Source organism: Chiloscyllium plagiosum, chromosome 14 (genome assembly GCF_004010195.1).
Source record: "Chiloscyllium plagiosum isolate BGI_BamShark_2017 chromosome 14, ASM401019v2, whole genome shotgun sequence".
NCBI classification, from domain to species: Eukaryota; Metazoa; Chordata; class Chondrichthyes; order Orectolobiformes; family Hemiscylliidae; genus Chiloscyllium; species Chiloscyllium plagiosum.
In genome coordinates, this window is record NC_057723.1 from 7,535,089 (window position 1) to 7,556,858 (window position 21,770).

Consider the following 21,770-nt stretch of genomic DNA (forward strand, 5'->3'; position numbering starts at 1 on the left):
GACCGAAGGGTCTGTTTTCATGCTGTATAACTCTATAATAGTCCATAATAGGATACAGGTACATCCACAGTGCTATTAGGAAATGATCCCAGGATCTGACCCAGTGATAGTGAAGAAATAGGGATATAACTTCAAGTCAGGAGGGTGTGGGAAGGAGAATTTTCTCATTTGTTTGCTGCTTTGTGTCAGTGTACAGTGCATATATTTGTAATTTTAAACCCTAGCATTTCCATATGATAGTTTCCCTGTAGAGTTTGCATTTGTTCTGTGATTTTTTTTAAACCACTGATTATATATTAAAGGCAAAAACTGTGGATGCTGAAACACCAAAAACACTGAACAAACTGGGTAGCATCTGTGCAGCCAGAGAAATAGAGTTAATGTTTAGAGTTTAATAGGATTCGACATCAGACCCCAATATTCTGAAGTCTTCAGACTCTAAACGTAAACCCTTTTTCTCTCTCCACGGATAACGTGTCCCCTGCTCCCTGATTTTGCAGAAACTTCAAATCGCCAGAGACTTGCTCCCCAAGTGAATAAATGCCTTGCCTTGTTAAGTCTCCACCCACATCTAAAGATCAGGAGTCCAGAGTTGACCAGTGATAAACTGCATCTGAAATTAGCCAGGTCCTGAGCAGGTCATTGGCAGAGATTGTATGATTGGCTCGTATCCATTTTGTAATGTAACTGATGGGGTTGGTATGTTGTGTGGGGAGAGGGGAGCTGGAGACCGAACATTGGAGTCACCTCTCTCTGTGTGCCTCCGTTTCTGTGCTGCAGCTTCAATGAGCAACCAGATCCTCCATTAGTAATCCATTCACATCTCAACCAGCAGCAACTCTGAGCCACGGGGTACCACTTCCAGTGAGGGGTCTGTCACAGTCAGCTGGACATAGTCAGCCCTCACAATCCCGAGGAGAAAGGGGAGGGGGGAGGCAGCAATAAGTTTTTATTTCGGATAGAGGGTGTCTACAGGGGCGGAGAGCGCAGCTGTCTGTCAGTCTTTTATCACCCACCCCCAGCGAATTCTCCAGGAGCCCTGGTGAGTGCAATATTCTGTATTCCCCCTTCACTCTTGTCCCTGCACGAACCGGGAGCTGTGCTATCTTGCAGCAATCGTTTGCCAGCAATCAAAGGTTGCTTTTGCAACAAAAATGGTTTACCATTTAGTTCTGATTGCCTTTTGTAACAGTGGTGGGGGTTTTGGGGGGGGGAAACGTGTGCCTTTTGCATGCAATTTTTAAAACTCCATTTGTGTCTGTCACTGGACCGAACGTTTTATTTTGTGTGTGGTGTCGATTAGTTGCACAGGATTAATTCCACCCTCTTTAAGAAACGGTACTGGACTGTGGGTGTTTGAACGTCCAATTCTTCCTGAGGTGGGTTTCAAGATTGTGTGCACATTTAAAGTGTTCAATAAGATTAAATGTTAAATTAAGAATTTGTCAGGGGTATTTACCTATTACACACTCCACGGTGTAGCACTCAGTGCTACAATCCAAAATAATAAACATTCACAAGCGAATGTTGGTGCTTATTCTGTGGGAGAAACGGCAGTGTTTTCAGTCTTACTCAGCTCCTGTCCTTACCTCAACAGTAGCTGACAGTGAGAAGGAGCTGATTAGACCCAAGTCAATAGATCCTCGATATATGAGGATTCAGAGAGAGAAAAAATTAAAGCCGAATCCTACCTCATCCACAGATTCGATCAGGAGCAGAAACCTGACTAAACTGTCTTGGCTAAAGAGGTTTATAGCAACCTACTATCTCATAAAGGATTGAACTTTCTGCCTCTGACCAACGAAGATAAATTCATTACTAATCTATGGAGACAGTGTAGAATTCCATTGGGTGATGCACTGGTTAAAAAGCAGCTCACACACTACTTCAATGAGCACCCTGTGGGGTTGAAATAGCTTATTAAAATATAGTTTCCAATTTCACATCAATTGCTCTGCTGTCTTACTTCTGCTGGCAAGGTAAATCAATCCAGTCAAACTTATTTACAGCCCAAAACTTGAATTAAGAGAAATTTCAGAATGACGAACTAAAATCAGCTTTACTAACTGTAGACTGGGTGCTGGGTCCTGTAATGAAAGGTCACCACCTGTAATCCCCAGGAGATTTCAGAATAGTTGAATTCTCTCAGGATGGACTATGGGCAGCACAGTGGCTCAGTGGTTAGCACTGCTGCCTCACAGTGCCAGGGTCCGAGGTTCGATTCCAGCCTTGGGCGACTGTCTGTGTGGAGTTTGCACATTCTCTCTGTCTGTGTGGGTTTCCTCCCACATTCCAAAGATGTGCAGGCCAGCTGAATTGTGATTATTATTAGTGCGTTAGTCAGAGGTGGGGTGGGTTATTCTTTGGAGGGTCAGTGTGGTCTTGTTGGGCTGAAGTGGTCTCGTTGGGCCGAAGGGCCTGTTTCCACACTGTAGGGAATCTAATCTAATACACAGGTTTGTTATAGCAGAAACAACTTGTGAATGTTAACCAATAGCATATAGAATACTAATGTAAACGTTCTAGAATATTGCTATCTAGTTCTGGGCTAATGAGGGATGAAGATTAAGATTACCCCTCTTAATACTTGCTGTGAATATATATTAGCCCTTCCTGAAGAAGGGCTAATGCCCGAAACGTCGATTCTCCTGTTCCCTAGATGCTGCCCGCTTTTCCAGCAACACATTTCCATCTCTGATCTCCAGCATCTGCAGACCTCACTTTCTCCCGTGAATATATATTATCCAAATCAGTTTGAGATTATGATAATGAGTTCCATACCATGGAAAATGCAGTCAACAAATGCAGGTCTAACATGACAGTTCTACTTTAACTGTGAATACAACCTTTAAACTGACATCAGGAATGGCTCAAACAAATATATATAGAGAAAACTGTACTCCCAGTATCATTTCTTAAGAGGATGGAGTTTCTTTGTCCCCAGCCTGTTGGAGAAAGTCTCAATGTCAAGTTCTCAGCAATTATCTAAAACCTGCTGCTGCTGTTTGTCTGTGCATTATCTTTATCATTCTAACTTCGTGAATTTTGTATTTGTAGCCCACTGAGCAGCTCACTTTAAATCTGGTTGCTACAAAGGAGAAGTGTTAACACAGTGGCATTGTCGCTGGAGGGGTTTGGTTAGCTCAGTTGGTTGGCTGGCTGGTTTGTGATGCAGAGTGCTGTCAAGAATGTGGGTTCAATTCCTACACTGGCTGAGGTTACCATGAAGGACTCTCCTTCTCAACCTCTCTGCTCTTCTGAGGCACAGTGTGGTGTTCAGGTTAAACCAATGCCAGTTGTTTTTCTCTCTCTAATGAAAGTGGAGCCCGACAGTCCATTAGGATTTGGCAACTTCACCTTCACCTTAGCAATTCAGAACCCCAGGTCAATATTAGGGGGACATAGAACAGTACAGAAACAGGCCCTTCAGCCCACTAAGTCTATGCTGACCATGACGTCAACCTAAACCAATCCCTTCTGCAAACTCATTGTCCATGTCCCTTTATGCTTCACTTGAGCCTCCTTCCTATTTCTCCTCATCGAAATCTGTTACTTCACGCATCTATCCTCTGCTTCCTCATGTATAGCTTCCCTTTAAACTCACCATGTGGATGGGCTGGTGTTGGACTGAGGTGGGCAAAGTTAAAAATCACACAATACCTTTAGAGCAGTGCTCCGAAAGCTAGTACTTCCAAGTAAACCTGTTGGACTATAACCTGGTATTGGGTGACTCTTAACATTAAATTCATCAACACTGCTCACTTTAACCATTCTCTGTATCAGCATATCCCACATGTTTGCCATAGAATCATACAGCGTGGAAACAGACTCTTTGGTCCAATCAATCCATGCTGACCATGTTCCCAAACTAAACTAGTCCCACCTGCCTGTATTTGGCCCATATCCCTCCAAACTTTCCTATTCATCGACTTATCCAAATGACTTTTAAACGTTGTAACTGTACCCGCAATCCAGCACTCCCTCTGGCAATTCATTCCACATGCAAACCACTCTCTGTGGAAAAAGGTTGTCCTTCATGTTCTTTTTAAATCTTTCGTCTCTCACCTTCACAATATGCCTCTTTGTTTTGCACTTCCTTCACCCTTGGGAAAAGTCCCTTAATATTCATTTTATCTATGCCACTGCAGTGTTGACCATGTAATTGTCAATTGTTGTAAAAACCCATTTGATCCACTAATGTTCTTTAGGGAAGGAAGTCTGCCATCCTTACCTGGCCTCTAGTTGGCTCCTTACTGCCCTCAGGTCAACAAATATTGACCTTGCTTGTGATGCCAACATCTCATACAAGCATAAAAACAAAATCTTGAGGCCCGTACTAATGCCATCGTTCCAGACATCTAATATGGAGGAAACAAGCGCACAGATGCAAGATTAGCAAACGCTAGCAAAGCAATTTCACACCTGAGAAACCATCGGGTTTCTTTATCCGAGAACTTGTTCCTTGCAAAATGACAAATTCTGATAGATTCTGCTTCATTTTTGTATGAAGGAATTTATTTCAGAAACTTTCCATTAGGATGCACAATTTTTTTTCTTAGTGTCAATTTAAGTAGTGCAACCTGCTGTGTGCTACACACTGAAGTCTCTCTGTCTACTCTTAGGACAATGTGGCACCCATAATCCCAAGAGAGCACAGTCCAAAATTAAGCTTGTACAGCATCCTCTAAAATTTAATGAATGAGAGAGAAAATGATTTATAATTACAATTAAGTTATTACGGATTTATTGGTACATGACCCACAGTTATCTCATTGTGTTTCATGCCTCAAGAATAAGGGACTGTCTGATGATAATCCATTGGGGATAGTTTGTTCTGTTAGATACAGCCCATCATGTTTATCAGATTCTAGAGGGCTCCAGACACTAGGTAACTGTTGAAAACAAGCACCATTCTCTCATTTATTAGCACAGTACATCTGTGATCAACTTTACATTGTAGCAGAACTAGTCAAGAGTGTGGGGCTGGAAAACTACAGCAGGTCAGGCAGCCTCCAAGGAGCAGGAGAATTCTCCTGCTCCTGTGATGCTGCCTGGCCTGCTGTGGTTTTCCAGCCCCACACTCTCGACTCTGACCTCCAGTATCTGCAGTCCTCACTTTCTCCCATTGTACAGAAATACGAATATACAAGTAGGACAGGCCTTTCATCCCTAGAATCCCTACAATGTGGAAGTAGACCAGTTGGCCCATTACATAAGAACTGACCCTCCAAAGAACATCCCACCTGTGTAACCCTGCATTTTCTGTGGCTAATCCAGCTCGCCTGTACATCCCTGCACACTGTGGACAATTTAGCATGGCCAATCTACCTAACATCTTTGGACTATGGGAGGAAACTCACACAGGGAGTGACACAGACACAGGGAAAACATGTGAACTCCACGCAAACACTCAAGGATAGAATCAAACTTAAGTCCCTGGCACTGTGAGGCAGCATTGATAACTGAGCCACCATGGTAAAAACAATGACTGCTGATGCTGGAAACCAGATTCTGGATGTCGATTTCGCTGCTCCTTGGATGTTGCCTGAACTGCTGTGCTCTTCCAGCATCACTAATCCAGAAACTGAGCCACCATGCCCTCCCTTTAGTTCTGCTCCACCATTCAATCATTATCGATCTGGTGTGACCTTTAACACCACTGTACTGCATAACTGTTGTCTCACTCAACCATGAGTATATCCAATGGTCTAACTTCCACTGCTGATTCAGAAAGAGAATTCCAAACACTGATGACCCTTTGGAAGAAAAACTTCTCATATCGGTGTTGAATGGGCAACTACACTTTTAAAACAATGTTCTGTGGTGTCTATTCCCCCACAAAGGTAAGGCATCCTCTCAGCATCCACTCTGTCAAGCCCCCTCTGTAATCCGACGTATCGCAATCAGGTCACCTCTCATTATTCTAAAACTGCAACAAATATAGGTCCTACCTGCAGAACCTTTCCTCAAATGCAAATTGTAATCTGATCTTCCAGATTAACAAAAAGATGCCTTCTATATTTCATCACACCACAACCACAGGTAAAGAACACTATGTAGCCATACACTGGCTGACATAACCTTAGAAAGAAGGAAAGCAGTAACGATTTGCATTAAGATAATACATTTCAGGCCACCGGGTGTCTCAAAAGATTTTTGTAGCCAAATAAGTTACTTTGCAGTGTTATAATGTACAAAATCCATTTGGGGGTTGGTTAGCTCAGTTGGCTGGACAGCTGGTTTGTGATACCATACATCACAGTTTCAGTTCCTTATCGGACCGAGGTCAGTGTGAGGCTTCTGCCTTCTCAACCTCACCCCTTGTCTCTGGGTGACCCTGGGGTTAAGCTCACCACCAGTGACTCCTCTCGCTCATGGGTGAGCAACGGTATGGTGACCTTACCTACAGACAATATTGTTAAAAATATACAGAAATCCTAAAACTGCGAGAAACAGCACTGTGATAATGACCATGTAATCTGTTTTTTGTGATGTTGACTGGGGCATAAATATTGGCTCAGGCACTGGGGAGAATCTCCTTACTGTTCTTTGCATTAGTCCCTGTGTGATGCAGGAGATGATGCTACAGTCACCATATATTTATTGTAAGACAAAAGATCATCCAAGTTGATGTGGCATGGTGGCTCAGTGGTTAGCACTGCAGTCTCACAGTGTCAAGGACCTGGGTTCAATTCCACTCTCGGGTGACTGCCTGGAGACTGTGAGAAATTTGGACATTTCTATCTGTGTCTGTGTGGGTTTCCTCCCACTGTCCAAAGATATGCAGGTTAGGTGGATTTATCCAGGAATGTGTAGTCTAGGTGGATTAGCATGGGAAATGCAGAGTTATAGGGGGTGTGGGTCTGGATGGAATGCTCTTCAGAGGGTCGGTGTGGACTCAGTGGGCTGAATGGCCTGCTTCCATACTGTAGGGACAGTAAGATTCTAAATCAAAGCAGCCCACTTCATTGAGACTCTGTCCTTTAGTATGCATTCCCTCGGCCATTAGTCTGTCAGTAACGACAGCGTGTACTGCCTACAAGATGCTATGCAGTAACCCACCAAGGCTGCTTAGACAGCATCTTCCAAACCTTGTGACCTCTACCATCTAGAAGGTCAAGGGCAGCAGATACATGGGAACACCACCCAGCTGCAAGTTCCCCTTTAAGCCACTCTCAATCCTGATTGGGAAATATTTCGCCGTTCCTTCACTGTCACTGTGACAAAATCCTGGAAATCCCTCTCTAACAGCACTGTGGGTGTTCCTACACCAGCTGGGTTGGAGAAGTTGACTGAAATAGCTGATCACTGCCTTCTCCAGTGCAATCAGGGCCAGGCAATAAATGCTGACTCAGGCAGAGGTGTTCATATGCCACAAAAGAATGTATGAGAAAAATTCTGCCATTGCATACAGTTTGTAGGTATCTCTAGTCTTGATCTTGAACATAGTAAATGAAGTCAAAAGTCACATGACACCGGGTTATAGTCATAGAGATGTACAACATGGAAACAGACCCTTCGGTCCAACTCATCCGTGCTGACCAGATATCCTAAATTAATCTAGTCCCATTTGCCAGCATTTGGCCCATATCCGTGTATACCCTTCCTATTCATGTAACCATCCAGATGCCTTTTAAATGTTTTAATTATACCAGCCTCCACCACTTCCTGTGGCAGCTCATTCCATACACGCACCGCCCTCTGTGTGAAAAGGTTGCCCCCGAGATCCTTTTTGAATCTTTCCCCCCTCACCCTAAACCCTCTAGTTCTGGACACCCCTACCCCAGGAAAAAAAGACCTTGTCTGTTTACGCTCTCCATGCCCCTCATGATTTTATAAACCTAAGTATGTAAGTTAGCTCGCTGAACTCGAAGGTTTGTTTTCAGACGTTTTGTCATCATACCAGGTAACATCATCAGTGAGAGTCTCTGGACAGGTTAAACAAAGATGTGCACAAGAATTCTTAGAGGCATGGCATTCTAACCCGAACAGGGTAAAAACAATGACTGCAGGTGCTGGAAACCAGATTCTGTGTTAGTGGTGCTGGAAAAGCACAGCAGTTCTGCTCCTCAGATGCTGCCTGAACTGCTGTGCTTTTCCAGCACCACTAATCCAGATTCTAACCAGAACTCCATCAATAAACACATTGATTTAGACCCAATATACTTTCCCTTGAGAAAAAGAACCGGAAGTGACATCACTCCCCTTAAGAAACCAAGACCTATAAAGAGAGAGGTGGGACATACCACCAGCGCTTCACCAGAGACTCTCACTGATAATGTTATGTAGTATGGTGACGAAACGTCTAAGGACAAACCTTCCAGCTCAGCGAGCTAACTTACATACTTATCATCAACCTGAGCTACAAATCTGCTCAAAAAGTGCTAATTTTATAAAGCTCTATAAGGTCACCCCTCTGCCTCCAAGGGAGCCAACCAGTTTATTTCTAACCACAAGCTGTTCACATATCCATCCAGATGTCTTTTAAATGTTGTAATTGTACCAGCCTCCGCCACTTCCCCAGGCAGCTCATTCCATACACGTACCACCCTCTGCATGAAAAAGTTGCCCCTGAGATCCGTTTTAATTCTTTCTCCTCTCATCCTAAACCTATGCTCTCTAGTACTGGACTCCCCCACCGTGGGGAAAAGACCTTGTGTATTCACCTATCCATACCTGGACTATAACCAGGTGTTGTGTGATTTTTTTACTTTGACTACCCCAGTCCAACACCGGCACCTCCACATCACGGTAAATGATGGAATTTCTATTTTTATCGCAGAAGAATCCTGTTTAATGCCTGAGAATAGAAATAATTGCAGAAAATGTCCAGTTTTATCACTTGCTCTGATGGTGAAAGTTACTCTTAGATATGTTGTGGGTCTTGTGCAGAGAATCCAAGTCCAGTTTTCTACCTGACCTCTGACTGCGGAATGAACATTACCCCACAGCCTGTGTGAGTCTGAGCTTAATGGAAATGTTAACAGCACTGCTGCAAGAGCTCAACGTGATACTAATTAACAGCAAATTGACAATCCTGATTTTGGAGGAACAACAAGGCAGTAGAAATGTCACTTAGATGGCCATATAACTCAATCCCTGGGATTGAGAGCCAGTGTTGGGTCAGCGATGCACACTGCTCTCGATAGTTCCAAAACTGGCTGAAAAGTCTTTGGTCTAAAAGTGGGATGGGTTCTGGAGATCTGAAGTAAAGATAGATCAGGGGTAGGAGCCTCACAGACCAGGAAACAACTGTGCTGAGAGAAACATTTTAACATTTCAGGTCGATGACCGTTTTCATGAGAACGAGAGGGTTCAGGTGCAAAGCTTGGAAGACCTTTTCAATTTTCTCGTTGTGACAGCCTGCAGTTTGAAATGTTACTAGCTCCTGCATCTTCGTCGGGTCATTGAAATCTACAGCCTGTCGTATCCACACTCGTCTAAAACAGTCCCATCGGGTCTAATCCCATTTTCCCACCATTACAGGACGAGACCAGGAATGTGAAAGGTCATGGGGAATTATATCAGACCAGAAGGGAACAGACATCGGCCATTCAGCCTTTCGCTCCTTGCTATCGGAAAGCTGTTGTGAAACGTGAAAGGGTTCAGAAAAACATTTACAAGGATGTTGCCAGGGTTGGAGGATTTGAGCTATAGGGAGAAGTTGAATAGGCTGGGATTGTTTTCCCTGGAGCGTCGGAAGCTGAGGGGTGACCTTATAGAGGTTTATAAAATCATGAGGGGCATGGATAGGGTAAATAGGCAAAGTCTTTTCCCTGGGGTTGGGGAAGTCCAGAACTAGAGGGCAAAGGTTTAGGGTGAGAGGGGAAAAATTTAAAAGGTACCTAAGGGGCAACTGTTTCACACAGAGGGTGGTATGTATATGGATTGAGCTGCCAGAGGATGTGGTGGAGGCTGGTACTATTACAACATTTAAAAGGCATCTGGATGGGTATATGAACAGGGAGCTTAGAGGGATATGGGCCAAGTGCTGGCAAATGGGACTAGATTAATTTAGGATAACTGGTCGGCGTGGATGAGTTGGACTGAAAGGTCTGTTTCCGTGCTGTATGACACTCTGAGTCTGCTCTGCCATTCAGTGGGATCATGGCTGGTCTGATAATCCTCAACTCCACTGCCCTGCCTTTCCCCATAACCCTTAATTCTGTCACTGATTATAAATCTGTCTATCTCTGCCTTGAGTATATTTTAACAACTCAGCCTCAACAGCCCTGAGGGCTAAAGAATTGAACAGATTCGCTACTGTCTAAAGGAGACCCCTTATTCTGAGACGATGCCCTCTTGGTACAAAGGATTTCCAAACCTGACAGCATGACTATGATTGAATTCAAATGCGTATTTTCTATTACCAGTGTTAACTATTTAATAAATAACACGTGTAACACACTTCATCCAATTTGCTCTCACAAGCTTTTTAAAGTCAAAATCCTGCAGCTCAAACTAAGTGACTATATTTCGTTTAAAAAACTAGTTTTATGAAATTGAGACTTTGACAGGAATAAGGCCATTTGTTTATTTATTTTATTCATTTTTTTAGTCATTGTTGAGTATGATTTAGATTAGAGCTGAAAAATGTGTTGCTGGAAAAGCGCAGCAGGTCAGGCAGCATCCAAGGAGCAGGAGAATCGACGTTTCGGGCATAAGCCCTTCTTCCTGAAGAAGGGCTATGCCCGAAACATCGATTCTCCTGCTCCTTGGATGCTGCCTGACCTGCTGCGCTTTTCCAGCAACACATTTTTCAGCTCTGATCTCCAGCATCTGCAGTCCTCACTTTCTCCTATGATTTAGATTAGTTTAGATTCCCTACAGTGTGGAATACAGGCCCTTTGGCCCAACCAGTCCACACTGACCCTCCGAAGAGTAACCCACCCAGACCCATTTCCCTCTGATTAATGCATCTAACACTATGGGGCAATTCACCTGACCTGCACATCTTTGGACTGTGGGAGGAAATCGGAGCACCCAGAGGAAACCCACGCAGACAGTCACCTGAGCCTGGAATCGAACCTAGGACCCTAGCGCTGTGAGGTAGCAATGCTAACCACTGAGCCACTGTGCTGCCCCCAAACATTATCAGAGTTGCTGGCTAAATAGTCCAGCGATAATGCCACAAGGCCATTGCCTCCCCCTTTTTTTGTTGCCAACATTTATTGCCCATCCCCAATTGCCCCTTGAGAAGGTGAGATGAACTGCTTTCAACAATAACTACCATCCACATGCTGTCAGTTGACCCACAATGCCATTGGGGAGGAGTTTCCAGGATTTTGATCCGGCCGACAATGAAGGAACGGTGATATATTTTCAAGTCAAGATGCTGAATGGCTTGGAGGGGAACTTACAGTCAGTGGTGTTCCCATGTATCTGCTGCCCTTGTCCTTCTAGATGGAAGTGGTCATGGGTTTGGAAGATGCTGCTGAAGGATCCTTGCAGTGCGTCTTATAGATAGCGCGCACTGTTACTTGTGAGCATCGGAGGTGGAAGGGAATAGATGTTTGTGGATGTAGAGCCAATCGAGGAAGCTGCTTTGTCTTGTTGGTGTAAACTCACAATGTCATCAGGGAGGGAGTTCCAAGATTTTGACCCAGTCACATTGAAGGAATGACGATATATTTCCATGTTGCAATGATTTGTAAGAGCTTGCTTTGCATTTCTATATCACAACAATGGCTACCCTGCAAAAGTAATTAATTAGCTGTGAAACCCTGATGTCCCAAGGCTGTGAAAAGTGCTATATAAATGCAAGTTTTCATTCTGGTCAGTTAGTGAATTCTGAAGCCTTGTGACAGAACAAGGAAACCCTGCTCTTTCTATGAATTTAAAATAGACTCAGCAGCAAATGGAATGGGTGTGTGGGGATTTATCTGAACCGAGAAATGGAGGTGTTTGGAGAGGAAGCTGAATTACAGAGTTTATATTGTACATTTCAGATTACCATCCCACTCTGTAACTGGAGGGGAATGTGGAGATGGGAAAGGTTAAATCCTTAGTTCCTTTGCGTCAGCTATTTGTTTCTGCTGCCCCATGCAACCTCTAACTGGCAGGTTAATCCAATCTTTATCATTGTAGTTGAGATCAGGTCATTGACATTTGCTTTCTGCCAGCTGTCAGAGCAGTAAGTAAATTCTGGTTGAGATTTTAACTGAACAGAGACTGCTGATGCTTCAAGTATTCCCCGTTGTTCCAACTGTGAACAATCTGATTTGTAAATGTTCCTCACTGGAGCCCAGGGTTATCTGTATGTTTTTGTACAAAGCAGATTTTTATTTGGCCGGTGTCATTTGGGATTAGCCTCCCGTTTGTCGGGGAATACAGAAAGGCACAGTTCGCAGTACACTGATAACAGCAGTCAATACACTTTCACTTTCTCTCTTTTGAACTTGGCTAGCTGAGTTGGAAACTTTTACATTCAGAAACTGGCAGGGTCACTGGAAACAGGGGACATGTGACACAGGGAACATCATAATAACCACCTTGTTACCTTAAGAATATCACAACATCCACCAACACGTTGTATGCAAGATATCACAACATCCACTGGCATGTGAGGGTCGAGTTTAGCAGAGTTGGCTGGATAGTTGGTTTGTGACGCAGTGTGATGCCAATGGTGTGGGTTCCATCCCCGTGCTGGCTGAGGTTACCATGAAGGACTCTTCTTCCCAACCCCTCTCCTCACCTGAGGAATGGTGACCCTCAGGTTAAATCGGCACCAGTCTAATGAAAGAGCGGCCCTACGCTCTGGTAAGACTATGGCAACTTTGAACATAGAACATGACAGCGCAGTACAGGCCCTTCGGCCCACGATGTTCTGCCAACCTTTAAAAGCAATCTGAAGCCCATCTATCCTACACTATTCCGTTTTCCTTCATATGTTTATCCAATAACCATTTAAATGCACTTAAGCTTGGTGAATGTACTGCTGTTGCCAGCAGCCCCGAGATTACTTCTCATCCAGAACATCACAATTTCTACCAACCACTTCTGTCAGACAGAAGATACAGAAGCTTGAACACACACACCATCAGGTTCAAGAACATCTTCTTCCCCGCCACTATTAGACTGCTGAATGGACTTCTTTAACTTAAAATAATGTTGATCTTGCTTTGTGCCCCTCCTGTGCAGCTATAACCTTGTGTCTCACTCTGTCTAAGCACCCTGTGATCTTTATGTCACTGTTTGCTATGATCTACCTGTACTGCTCGCAATACAAAGCTTTTCATTGTACTTAGGTACATGTGACTGCAATAAATCAAATCCAATAAATATCTTAAATTCCACCAGCATATTATATATGGGCAGCACAGTGGCTCAGTGGTTAACACTGCTGCCTCTCAGTGCCAGGGACCCGGGTTCGATTCCAGCCTCGAGCGACTGTGTGGTATTTGCACATCTCCCCGCGTCTGCGTGGGTTTCCTCCGGGTGCTCCGGTTTCCTCCCACAGTCTAAAGATGTGCAGGTTAGGTGAATTTGCTGTGCTAAATTGCTCATAGTGTCCAATGATGTGTAGGTTAGGTGCATTAGTCAGAGGAAGTATAAGATAGGGGAATGGTTCTGAGTGGGATACTCTTCGGAGAGTTGGTATGGACTTGTTGGGCCAAATGGCCTATTTCATACTGTAGTGACTCTGTGATTATACAGCGTATCTCAGCATCCAACAGAATGTTCAATACAAACTATCACAATGTGCACGACCACGTTATCTATGTGGAATATCACAATTTACAGGCACCTGTTATAGGTAAAGTTGCAACCATGCCAGGGGACTATAGGGTTACTCTGTCATTAGAGAGAGATGATTGGTTGGATGATTTAACCTGAGGGTCACCACCTTCATGCTATAAGCAATATGACAACGTCTGTCCACTATTTTATATACAAATACAACAAGGTCTGAAAATTATAACTTATTGGTTAAGGATATCATGTAGTGTGCTTTAAAATTTGGTTCTAAGTCTCTGCTACATTTGCTGATCTCAAGTCAGGTGAAGTAAGAGGTACTGCCTGGTTCATAATTATTATTCAGCTTGCAGTTTTGGTGAAGCTTTATGGATCAGGTTGTACGTTTGCTCACTAAGCTGGTAGCTTTGTTCTTGGATATTTTGTCACCGTGCTAGGTAACATCATCAGTGAACCTCCAGTGAAGTGCTGGTTTTCTGTTCTGCTTTCTATTTATGTGGCTTGGTCTCTTAAGGTGGGTGATATCATTTCCAGTTCTTTTTATAAGAGGTTGGTAAATGGGGTCGAAATCAGTGTGATTGTTGATGGAGTTCCAGTTTCAATGCCAGGCCTCTAGAAATGCCCATGCATGTTGTTTAACCTATCCCAGGATGGATGTGTTGTCCCAGTCGAACTGGTGTCCCTCGTTGTCTGTGTGTAAGGATACCAGTGATAGTTGGTTGTGTCTTTTGGTGGCTAGTTGGTGCTCCTGTATCCTGGTGGCTAGTTTCCTGCCCGTCTGTCGGATGCAGTGTTTGTTGCAGTCCTTGCAGGGTATTTTGTATATGACGTTCATTGGTTGTTGTTACGGGACCCTTTAAATTCATCAGGAGCTGTTTCATGTGGTGGTAGGTTTGTGGGCTACCATGATGCCTAGGGGTCGGTGTCATCTGGTTGTCATGTCTGAGATGGCAGGGTGGCTAGAGTCTCTGGGCATGTTGTGTCTTCTTGTTTAGGTCCGTTGTGTAGGAATTCACAGACTGCGCTTGTCAGGTACCCGTTGTTGCTGAATATGTTGTACAGGTGTTCTTCTGTACCAGCAACTAGCAGAACAAACATCACATACAAAATACCCTGCAAGTTCTGCAACAAACATCACATTGGACAGACTGACAGGAATCTAGCCATCAGGAGGCATGACCAACTATCACTCCTATCCATACACACAGACAAAGAGGGACAGTACATCCATCCTGGGACAGGCTAAACAAAGACATGCACAGAAATTCCTAGAGGCCTGGCATTCAAACCGGAACTCCATTAACAAACACATCAATTTGGACCCCATTTACCAACCTCTCAGAAACAGAACTGGAAGTGATATCACCCACCGTAACAGACCAAGACACAGAAATAGCAAGTGGGACAGAACACCAGCACTTCACCAGAGGCTCACTGATGATGTTACCGAAGATGGTGAGAGAATGTCTGGGAACTCATATTCAGCTTTCTGCAAAGCATTCAAAGCACTTTGTAGCCAATCAAGTACTTTGGGAATGTGGTCACTGTTATTATGCAGGAAACGCAGCTGCAGATGTTGTACACAGCAAGATCCCAGAGACAGCAATGTGAGAAGGAGTGGGCAATCCGTTTTTGCGGCGCCACTTGGTGGATTAGCCAGCTCACCAGAACACGTCTCCAACTCTTCCTTAAAATCACGGCATGGGAACTTCTGCAGCCATTAAGAGCCAGAAAAGGTGGGTTTAACTTTAACATCTAATCTGAAAGACTGCTGACCATACACCTCTCACAGCGATGCCGGAAGGTCAATCTTATTTTTATGCTCAAGGATGAGAGTGAGACTTAAACCAACCTCTGACCTTAGAGAGGAGTCCACCAGTTAAACCACAGCTGATGCAATTGAAGAGTATGTTTTTGTGCTTGGTTGATATCCTGTGGCCTCTTGCAATGTTTGTTTCTAAGGCTGTTTTTGATCATTCTCACAATGTGATGAGGTGAACAGTTGTTGGCCATTCCACGTTGCCCCTGAGAAGGCAGTCCTGGCCACTGAGTGTTTTTTCTGACCACAGCATAGCTAACCTAGAAGCATAGAAACACAGAAAATGGGAGCAGGAGGAGGCCATCCGGCCCTTCAAGCCTGCTCCACCATTCATCATGATCATGGCTGATCGTCCAACTCAATAGCCTAATCCTGCTTTCTCCCCATGACTTTTGATCCTACTTGCCTCATATCTAGCCACCCCTTGAAAACATTCAATGTTTTGGCATCAACTACTTCCTGTGGGAAGTGTGTGTCTGGGGTCACATGTTTCTTTTCTGTGTTGGACATTAGTGAAGTCAATGGGCTTAGACAATAATCTCGTTGCTATGTTGTTGGAGTTGGAGATGGGTTGACTTCAAAATTTAAGCTTTAGGATAGCACGCCAGTTTACAGAATCACAGAAGTAGAATCACAAGAAAGAGGCCACTTGGCCCATCCAATCTGTCCCAGCTCTCCAAATCTGCATCTCAACCACTGCCATCTTCCTGTCTTCTCTCTAAACCTCTGCACATTCATCCATTGCGGATAACTGTTTAATTGACGGCGTGTTCCAGTCCCAAACCATTTGTTGTGTGAGAAAGCTTCTTCCTCCCATATCACTTTTTTCTTTTGCTTCTTTTGGTAATTACTTCTGTAAATCAGTGCCCCCTGTGGGGCAATGTGCTCCCTACTGATTCTGTCCAGATCTGACATGGTTTTGAAAACTCCCAATTCAGCCACCTGCGTAGCTGAAATTCCTTATCCTTGGAACTATTCCTGTTGCACTCTTTCCAACATTTGCACTTTCCAGTGTGCCATTTGCAAAAAGATGAGGGATGTTCTCCAAGTCCTGGGTCGATTATATACCCCTCAAACAGCATCACAAAAGAAATGGATTATCTGGTCATTATCACATTGTTATTTATGGGAGCTTGCTGTGCACAAATGGCTGTCCTGTTTGCCAGATTTCAATAGTGACTGAAAAAATCCATAAAAGTATCTACTTCTTCATTGGTGTAAACCAAGCTCTGTATAAACGTGATCTGTCTTTCTCTCATTCCCGAAGTTGAAAGAGTGGCAGTGCTATGAATTAGCAATGACAGCATTTTATTGTTGAACTGGTTCAGTCTTTAGGGATACCTGTCTTATTTTCAGAGATATTGCTGAAAGAAACAAGTCATCCTACCAAAGTTTGTTGCTGAATGTTATTTCCTTGCATTCCAGCATCAATAAGGTATGTCTTTTTAGCAATGTTCTAGCCCTGTACTAAACCTTTCAGTTACTAAAGTGTTTCAGCCCCATCAGGTTCATTACCTACCCAGGTCTATTTCATTCTGGACTGGGATTATATGAGTATTATGAGGAAGACCAGCACTTGCTGCCTATCCCTTATTGTCCTTTAATTGTGGGGCTTGCACAGCCATTTCAGAGGGTAGTTAAGAGTCAACCATGTTGCTGTGAGTCTGGAGTCACATGTGGGTCCAGATCAGGTAAGGATGGCAGATCTTGTTTTCCAAAAGTCATTCAGAAACCAGATGGGTTTTCTCAATAGTTGATGACAGCTACCATTGACTAGGTTCTCGAAGTTCCAGATTTATGAACGGATCCAGTGATTGTTCTTCAGAACTGAAGGCTACGGAATTTAAATCCAAGTGTTGGGACTTGACCTATCAGTGCATTAGTATTGGCCTCTGGATGACTAATCTAGTCATGTTGCCACTGTACTACCATCTCCAGCTGTTCAATTGCAGCAAGACTCCTTTGATGGCTCCTTGCAAACCCACCATAAGGTTAACAAATGTATAAGGACACCAACCACACATAATGCCCATCCCCATGCAAGTTAATGGGCTTCCACATGGTGTTGTGTAGATCACAGAAGGAGGCCATTCAGTCCCATACCTTAAGTATATGCCCCCCGGTCTTTGATCCACACCCCCATCAAGAGGGACTGTTTCTTCCTGTCTAAGCCCCTCATTATTTTATACATCTCTGTCATATCTCCTCTGCTGTAAGGAAAACAACCCCAGTCTGTCCAAAAAATGAAGTTGCTGGAAAAGCTCAGCAGGTCTGGCAGCATCTGTGGAGAGAAATCAGTTATCATTTTGGGTTGAGTGATCCTTCCTCAGATCCTTCCCCAGTCTGTTCAATCTCTCTTCATAACTGAAACTCTCCAGCCCAGGCAACATCCTGGTAAATCTCCCCGCACTCTCTCCAGTGCTATCACATCCCACCTATGATGTGGATTCCAGAACTGCGCACAGTACTCTCGCTGTGGCCTAACCAGCGTTTTATACAATTCCAGGGCTGATTCTCAGGGCTTCCCAGAGTCCTGCTGTTCATTAGTATTCCCCCGCCTTGTTTATCCTGCCCAAGTGCTTCATGACAATTACTGAGACACTTGCCTTGACGATTAGATGCAGTGTATTGCCCGATGGTACTTGGTAACATTGACTAATTTGGCATAATCATTACGACCAATAGGAACCAGAGAGGAGCCATCTTACCATGTCAGGGTCTAGTGCTAGATTGCTTGATTTGCCCACCGAAGACTGAGTGACATCAACAGATAGGATGGAGCCTTGAATTTTAAAGCCCATAGTTGATTTAATACTGCTACAGTGTGCTGCTGGTGGGAGATGCTGGATTTGGGGAGCACGTGCTGTGTTCAGATGCAGGAGCTGAAAAATCATTGTATTGCAGGGAGCAAATCAACTATGGGCTGCAGCTCCTCAAGCATATATCCATACACTACCTCCTGCATCATCTCCATCACTGGCAAGGACAGGAACTGAAATATTATCAAACACCATTGCTGTATAAGGTGAGAGTTTTGAAAAGGCTTAGTGTTGGAGATTGCATTGGGCTCCATCCTATCTGTTGATGTCACTCAGTCTTCGGTGGGCAAATCAAGCAATCTAGCACTAGACCCTGACATGGTAAGCTGGTGGGAGATGCTGGATTTGGGGAGCACGTGCTGTGTTCAGATGCAGGAGCTGAAAAATCATTGTATTGCAGGGAGCAAACATGCCATACACAAACAACACTCCCTTTAAGATTCAAAGCCTGCTGTTGGACTCCTGTAGTACAATGAATTGGCCAAGCAAACGCAGCAAATAGAAATGAGAGGGGACCTTGGTCAAAGGAGCACTGATCAAGTAAAACTTGAAAGGGTTTGGAAAAGATTTAAATTAGATTCCCTACAGTGTGGAAACAGGCCGTTCAGCCCAACCAGTCCACACCAACCCTCCAAAGAGGAAACTACCCAGACCAATTTCTCTCTGACTAATGCATCTAGCACTATGGGCAATTTAGCATGGTTTAGATCAGAGTGGTGCTGGAAAAGCACAGCAGGTCAGGCAGTATCCAAGGAGCAGGAAAATCGACGTTTTGGACAAAAGCCCTTCATCAGGAAAATTCACCTGACCTGCACATCTTTGGACTGTGGGAGGAAACCCATGCAGCCAAGGGGGGAATGTGCAAACTCTACACTGACAGTCACTCGAGGCTGGAATTGAACCTGGGATCCTGATGCTGTGATGCAGCAGTGCCAACCACTGAGCCATCTTGCCACCCCAAGGATGTTGGAGGGTTTGAGCTATGGGGAGAAGTTGAATAGGCTGGTGTTGTTTTCCCTGGAGCGGTGGAGGCTGAGGTGTGACCTTATAGGGGTTTATAAAATCATGAGGGGTATGTTATAGGGTGAAGAGCCAGGGTCTTTTTCTGAGGGTAGGGGAGTCCATAACTAGGAGGCATAGGTTTAGGGTGAGAGGGGAAAGATTTAAAAAGGACATAAAGGGCAACTGTTTCACACAGAGGGTGGTGCGTGTATGGACTGAGCTGCCAGAGGAAGTGGCGGAGGCTGTGATGTGGAGGTACTGGCGTTGGACTGGGGTGGACAAAGTCAGACTGAGGCGGTTAATGTCTCGGCGGCAGTTGGAAAGTCAGAGGTCACTCAACGCCAGGTAATAATCTAACAAGTTTATTTGAAATCACAAACTTTTGAAACGCAGCTCCTTCATCCTGATGCTTGTGATTTCAAATAAACCTGTTGGACTATTACCTGGTGTCATGTGACTTCTGTCGTGGTGGAGGCTGGTACAATTACAACATTTAAAAGGCATCTGGGTGGGTACGTGAATAGAAAGGGTTTAGAGGGATATGGGCCAAATGCTGGCAAATGGGACTAAATCAGTTTGGTATATCTGGATGAGTTGGACCCAAGGCTCTGATTCCGTGCTGGATGACTCGATGACTATGACTGTTGTGTCCTGAATGGGCCTTCTTTATGCCAGCACAGCAGAAGCAATTCTTAGCATTCCACTGCTTCCCCCTGACATTCCCACGTCATCCTCGGCAGTGTTCAAATTGTATCATGTCAGGAATCTCTGAGAGTATAAAGGGTTACACAGCCATCGAGTTGGCAAATGAGTTCAAATCCCACTCTGATGAACTGCGAATTGAATAAATCTAGCCACTTGTGGTTCAGTCCCAGGAAAATGAGCTGATCCTGTGTGCACGAGCCTGCTGGCATTGACTTTGAGTCGCCTGGGGATTTCCAACAGCTGCAGACTGGACTGCAGAGAGACAGATTTGAGCTGGCTGGGGAGGCTATAGTGAATAGGGAGGAGAAAATATAATGTGATTTTAATTCTTGCACCAGCAGAAATCCGGGGTTAATGGTCTTGGTTTGGATCTGCACAGATTTGAATTTTACTGACGTCTTTGGGAGAATTTTTTTCTTAGTGGAAAAACTAATTTCCCCTTTGCTGTGTTTCAGCTGTTTGATAGCTCCAAAGGATAGCATCGTATGGTCCTGCCAATAATGGTGTGACGTTGCCATTGTACTGTCATGGTGATGAAGAAAATAATGCTTCCTCACCCGTTCCTTGGCAAGGCTTGCAAAGGTTTGTTGAGTGGTCACATGACGCATTGTCAGCACTGCAAGATTCTTAAAGAGATGCTAATTTTCTTCCTCTGCCATCCCGCATGTGTGGAGTGGTGAATCCTGCTGAGCTGACAAAGCTTTGATCAAGATGCTGCATTGTTTGCTGTTTTCTATGTCGGCCGAGTCCGGGGTCAGCATTTCAGCAGCTGTTGGAAAACAAACAGGGGGTCTTCATTTCTGCAGCAGGTCTGTTGCAGTGACTGAGAAAGAGAGAACAGGGCCTCCAGACCAAACAAAAACAGAAACTGCTGGAAAACCTCAGCAGGCCTGGCAGCATCCATGGAGAGAAATCCGAGTTAACCTTTCGAGTCCGGTGACCCTTCCTCAGAAAGTGCAAACCCCATAGCGGGGTCTCTCTGAACTGAGAAGGAGGGGAAACTCTTCGCAAGTTCCGTCCTCCTTTAACTTGGCTCTTAAATAAAAGCAAAATACTGCATATGCTGGAAATCTGAAACAAAATGGTGAGTGCTGGAGAAATCCAGCAAGTCTGTCAGCATTTGTGGAGAGAAAATGAGTTAACTCTTTGAGACCAATATGACTGTTCCTCCGTGAGAGAAAGTGAGGACTGCAGATGCTGGAGAAACATGAGTCGAAAAGTGTGGCGCTGGAAAAGCGCAGCCGGTCAGGCAGCAGCTGAGGAGCAGGAGAGTCTAAGTTTCAGGCAGAAGCCCTTCATCAGGGATGTGTGTGGGGGTGAGGGGAAGGGGGCTGAGAGATAAGTAGGTGGGTGGGAGTGGGGCTGGGGATGAGGTCACCTTCTCAGCGACCTCCGCACATCCCCTTCCTATTTATCTCTCAGTCCCCTTCCCCTCTCCTCCCCCGTCCGCACCCCCCAACATTCCTGATGAAGGGCTTCTGCACGAAACGTCAACTGTTCTGTTCCTTGGATGCTGCCTGACCTGCTGTCCTTTTCTTTAGAGTTAGTTTATCAAGTTAAGAAGACTATGGTATAGTGACCATCTTGTTGGTATTGTAACCCAGAGGCTCAGGATAACGCTTTGGTGACGCTGGTTCAATTCACATGATTTCATTTCAATTCTTATGTGAATTTGGAATCTAAAGCTTATCTGTAATAGTGACCATGAACCTGTTATCTGGTTCACTAAT

General features: G+C 44.5%; 1 protein-coding gene across 6 annotated transcripts in view; it reads left to right on the plus strand.

Moving 5' to 3' along the window:
* The window catches only part of ndst1b (N-deacetylase/N-sulfotransferase (heparan glucosaminyl) 1b), a 258,623-nt gene that overhangs the window by 127,449 nt on the left and 109,404 nt on the right, over window positions 1–21,770 (plus strand). The window contains exon 1 of one of the 6 annotated variants that reach the window (XM_043703102.1): window positions 997–1,042. The exons of the other annotated variants lie outside the window; for them this stretch is intronic. The gene's annotated coding sequence lies outside the window, so the exon portion shown is untranslated. Of the gene's footprint in view, window positions 1–996; window positions 1,043–21,770 lie in introns of those variants that run through there. 6 annotated transcript variants of the gene reach the window in all.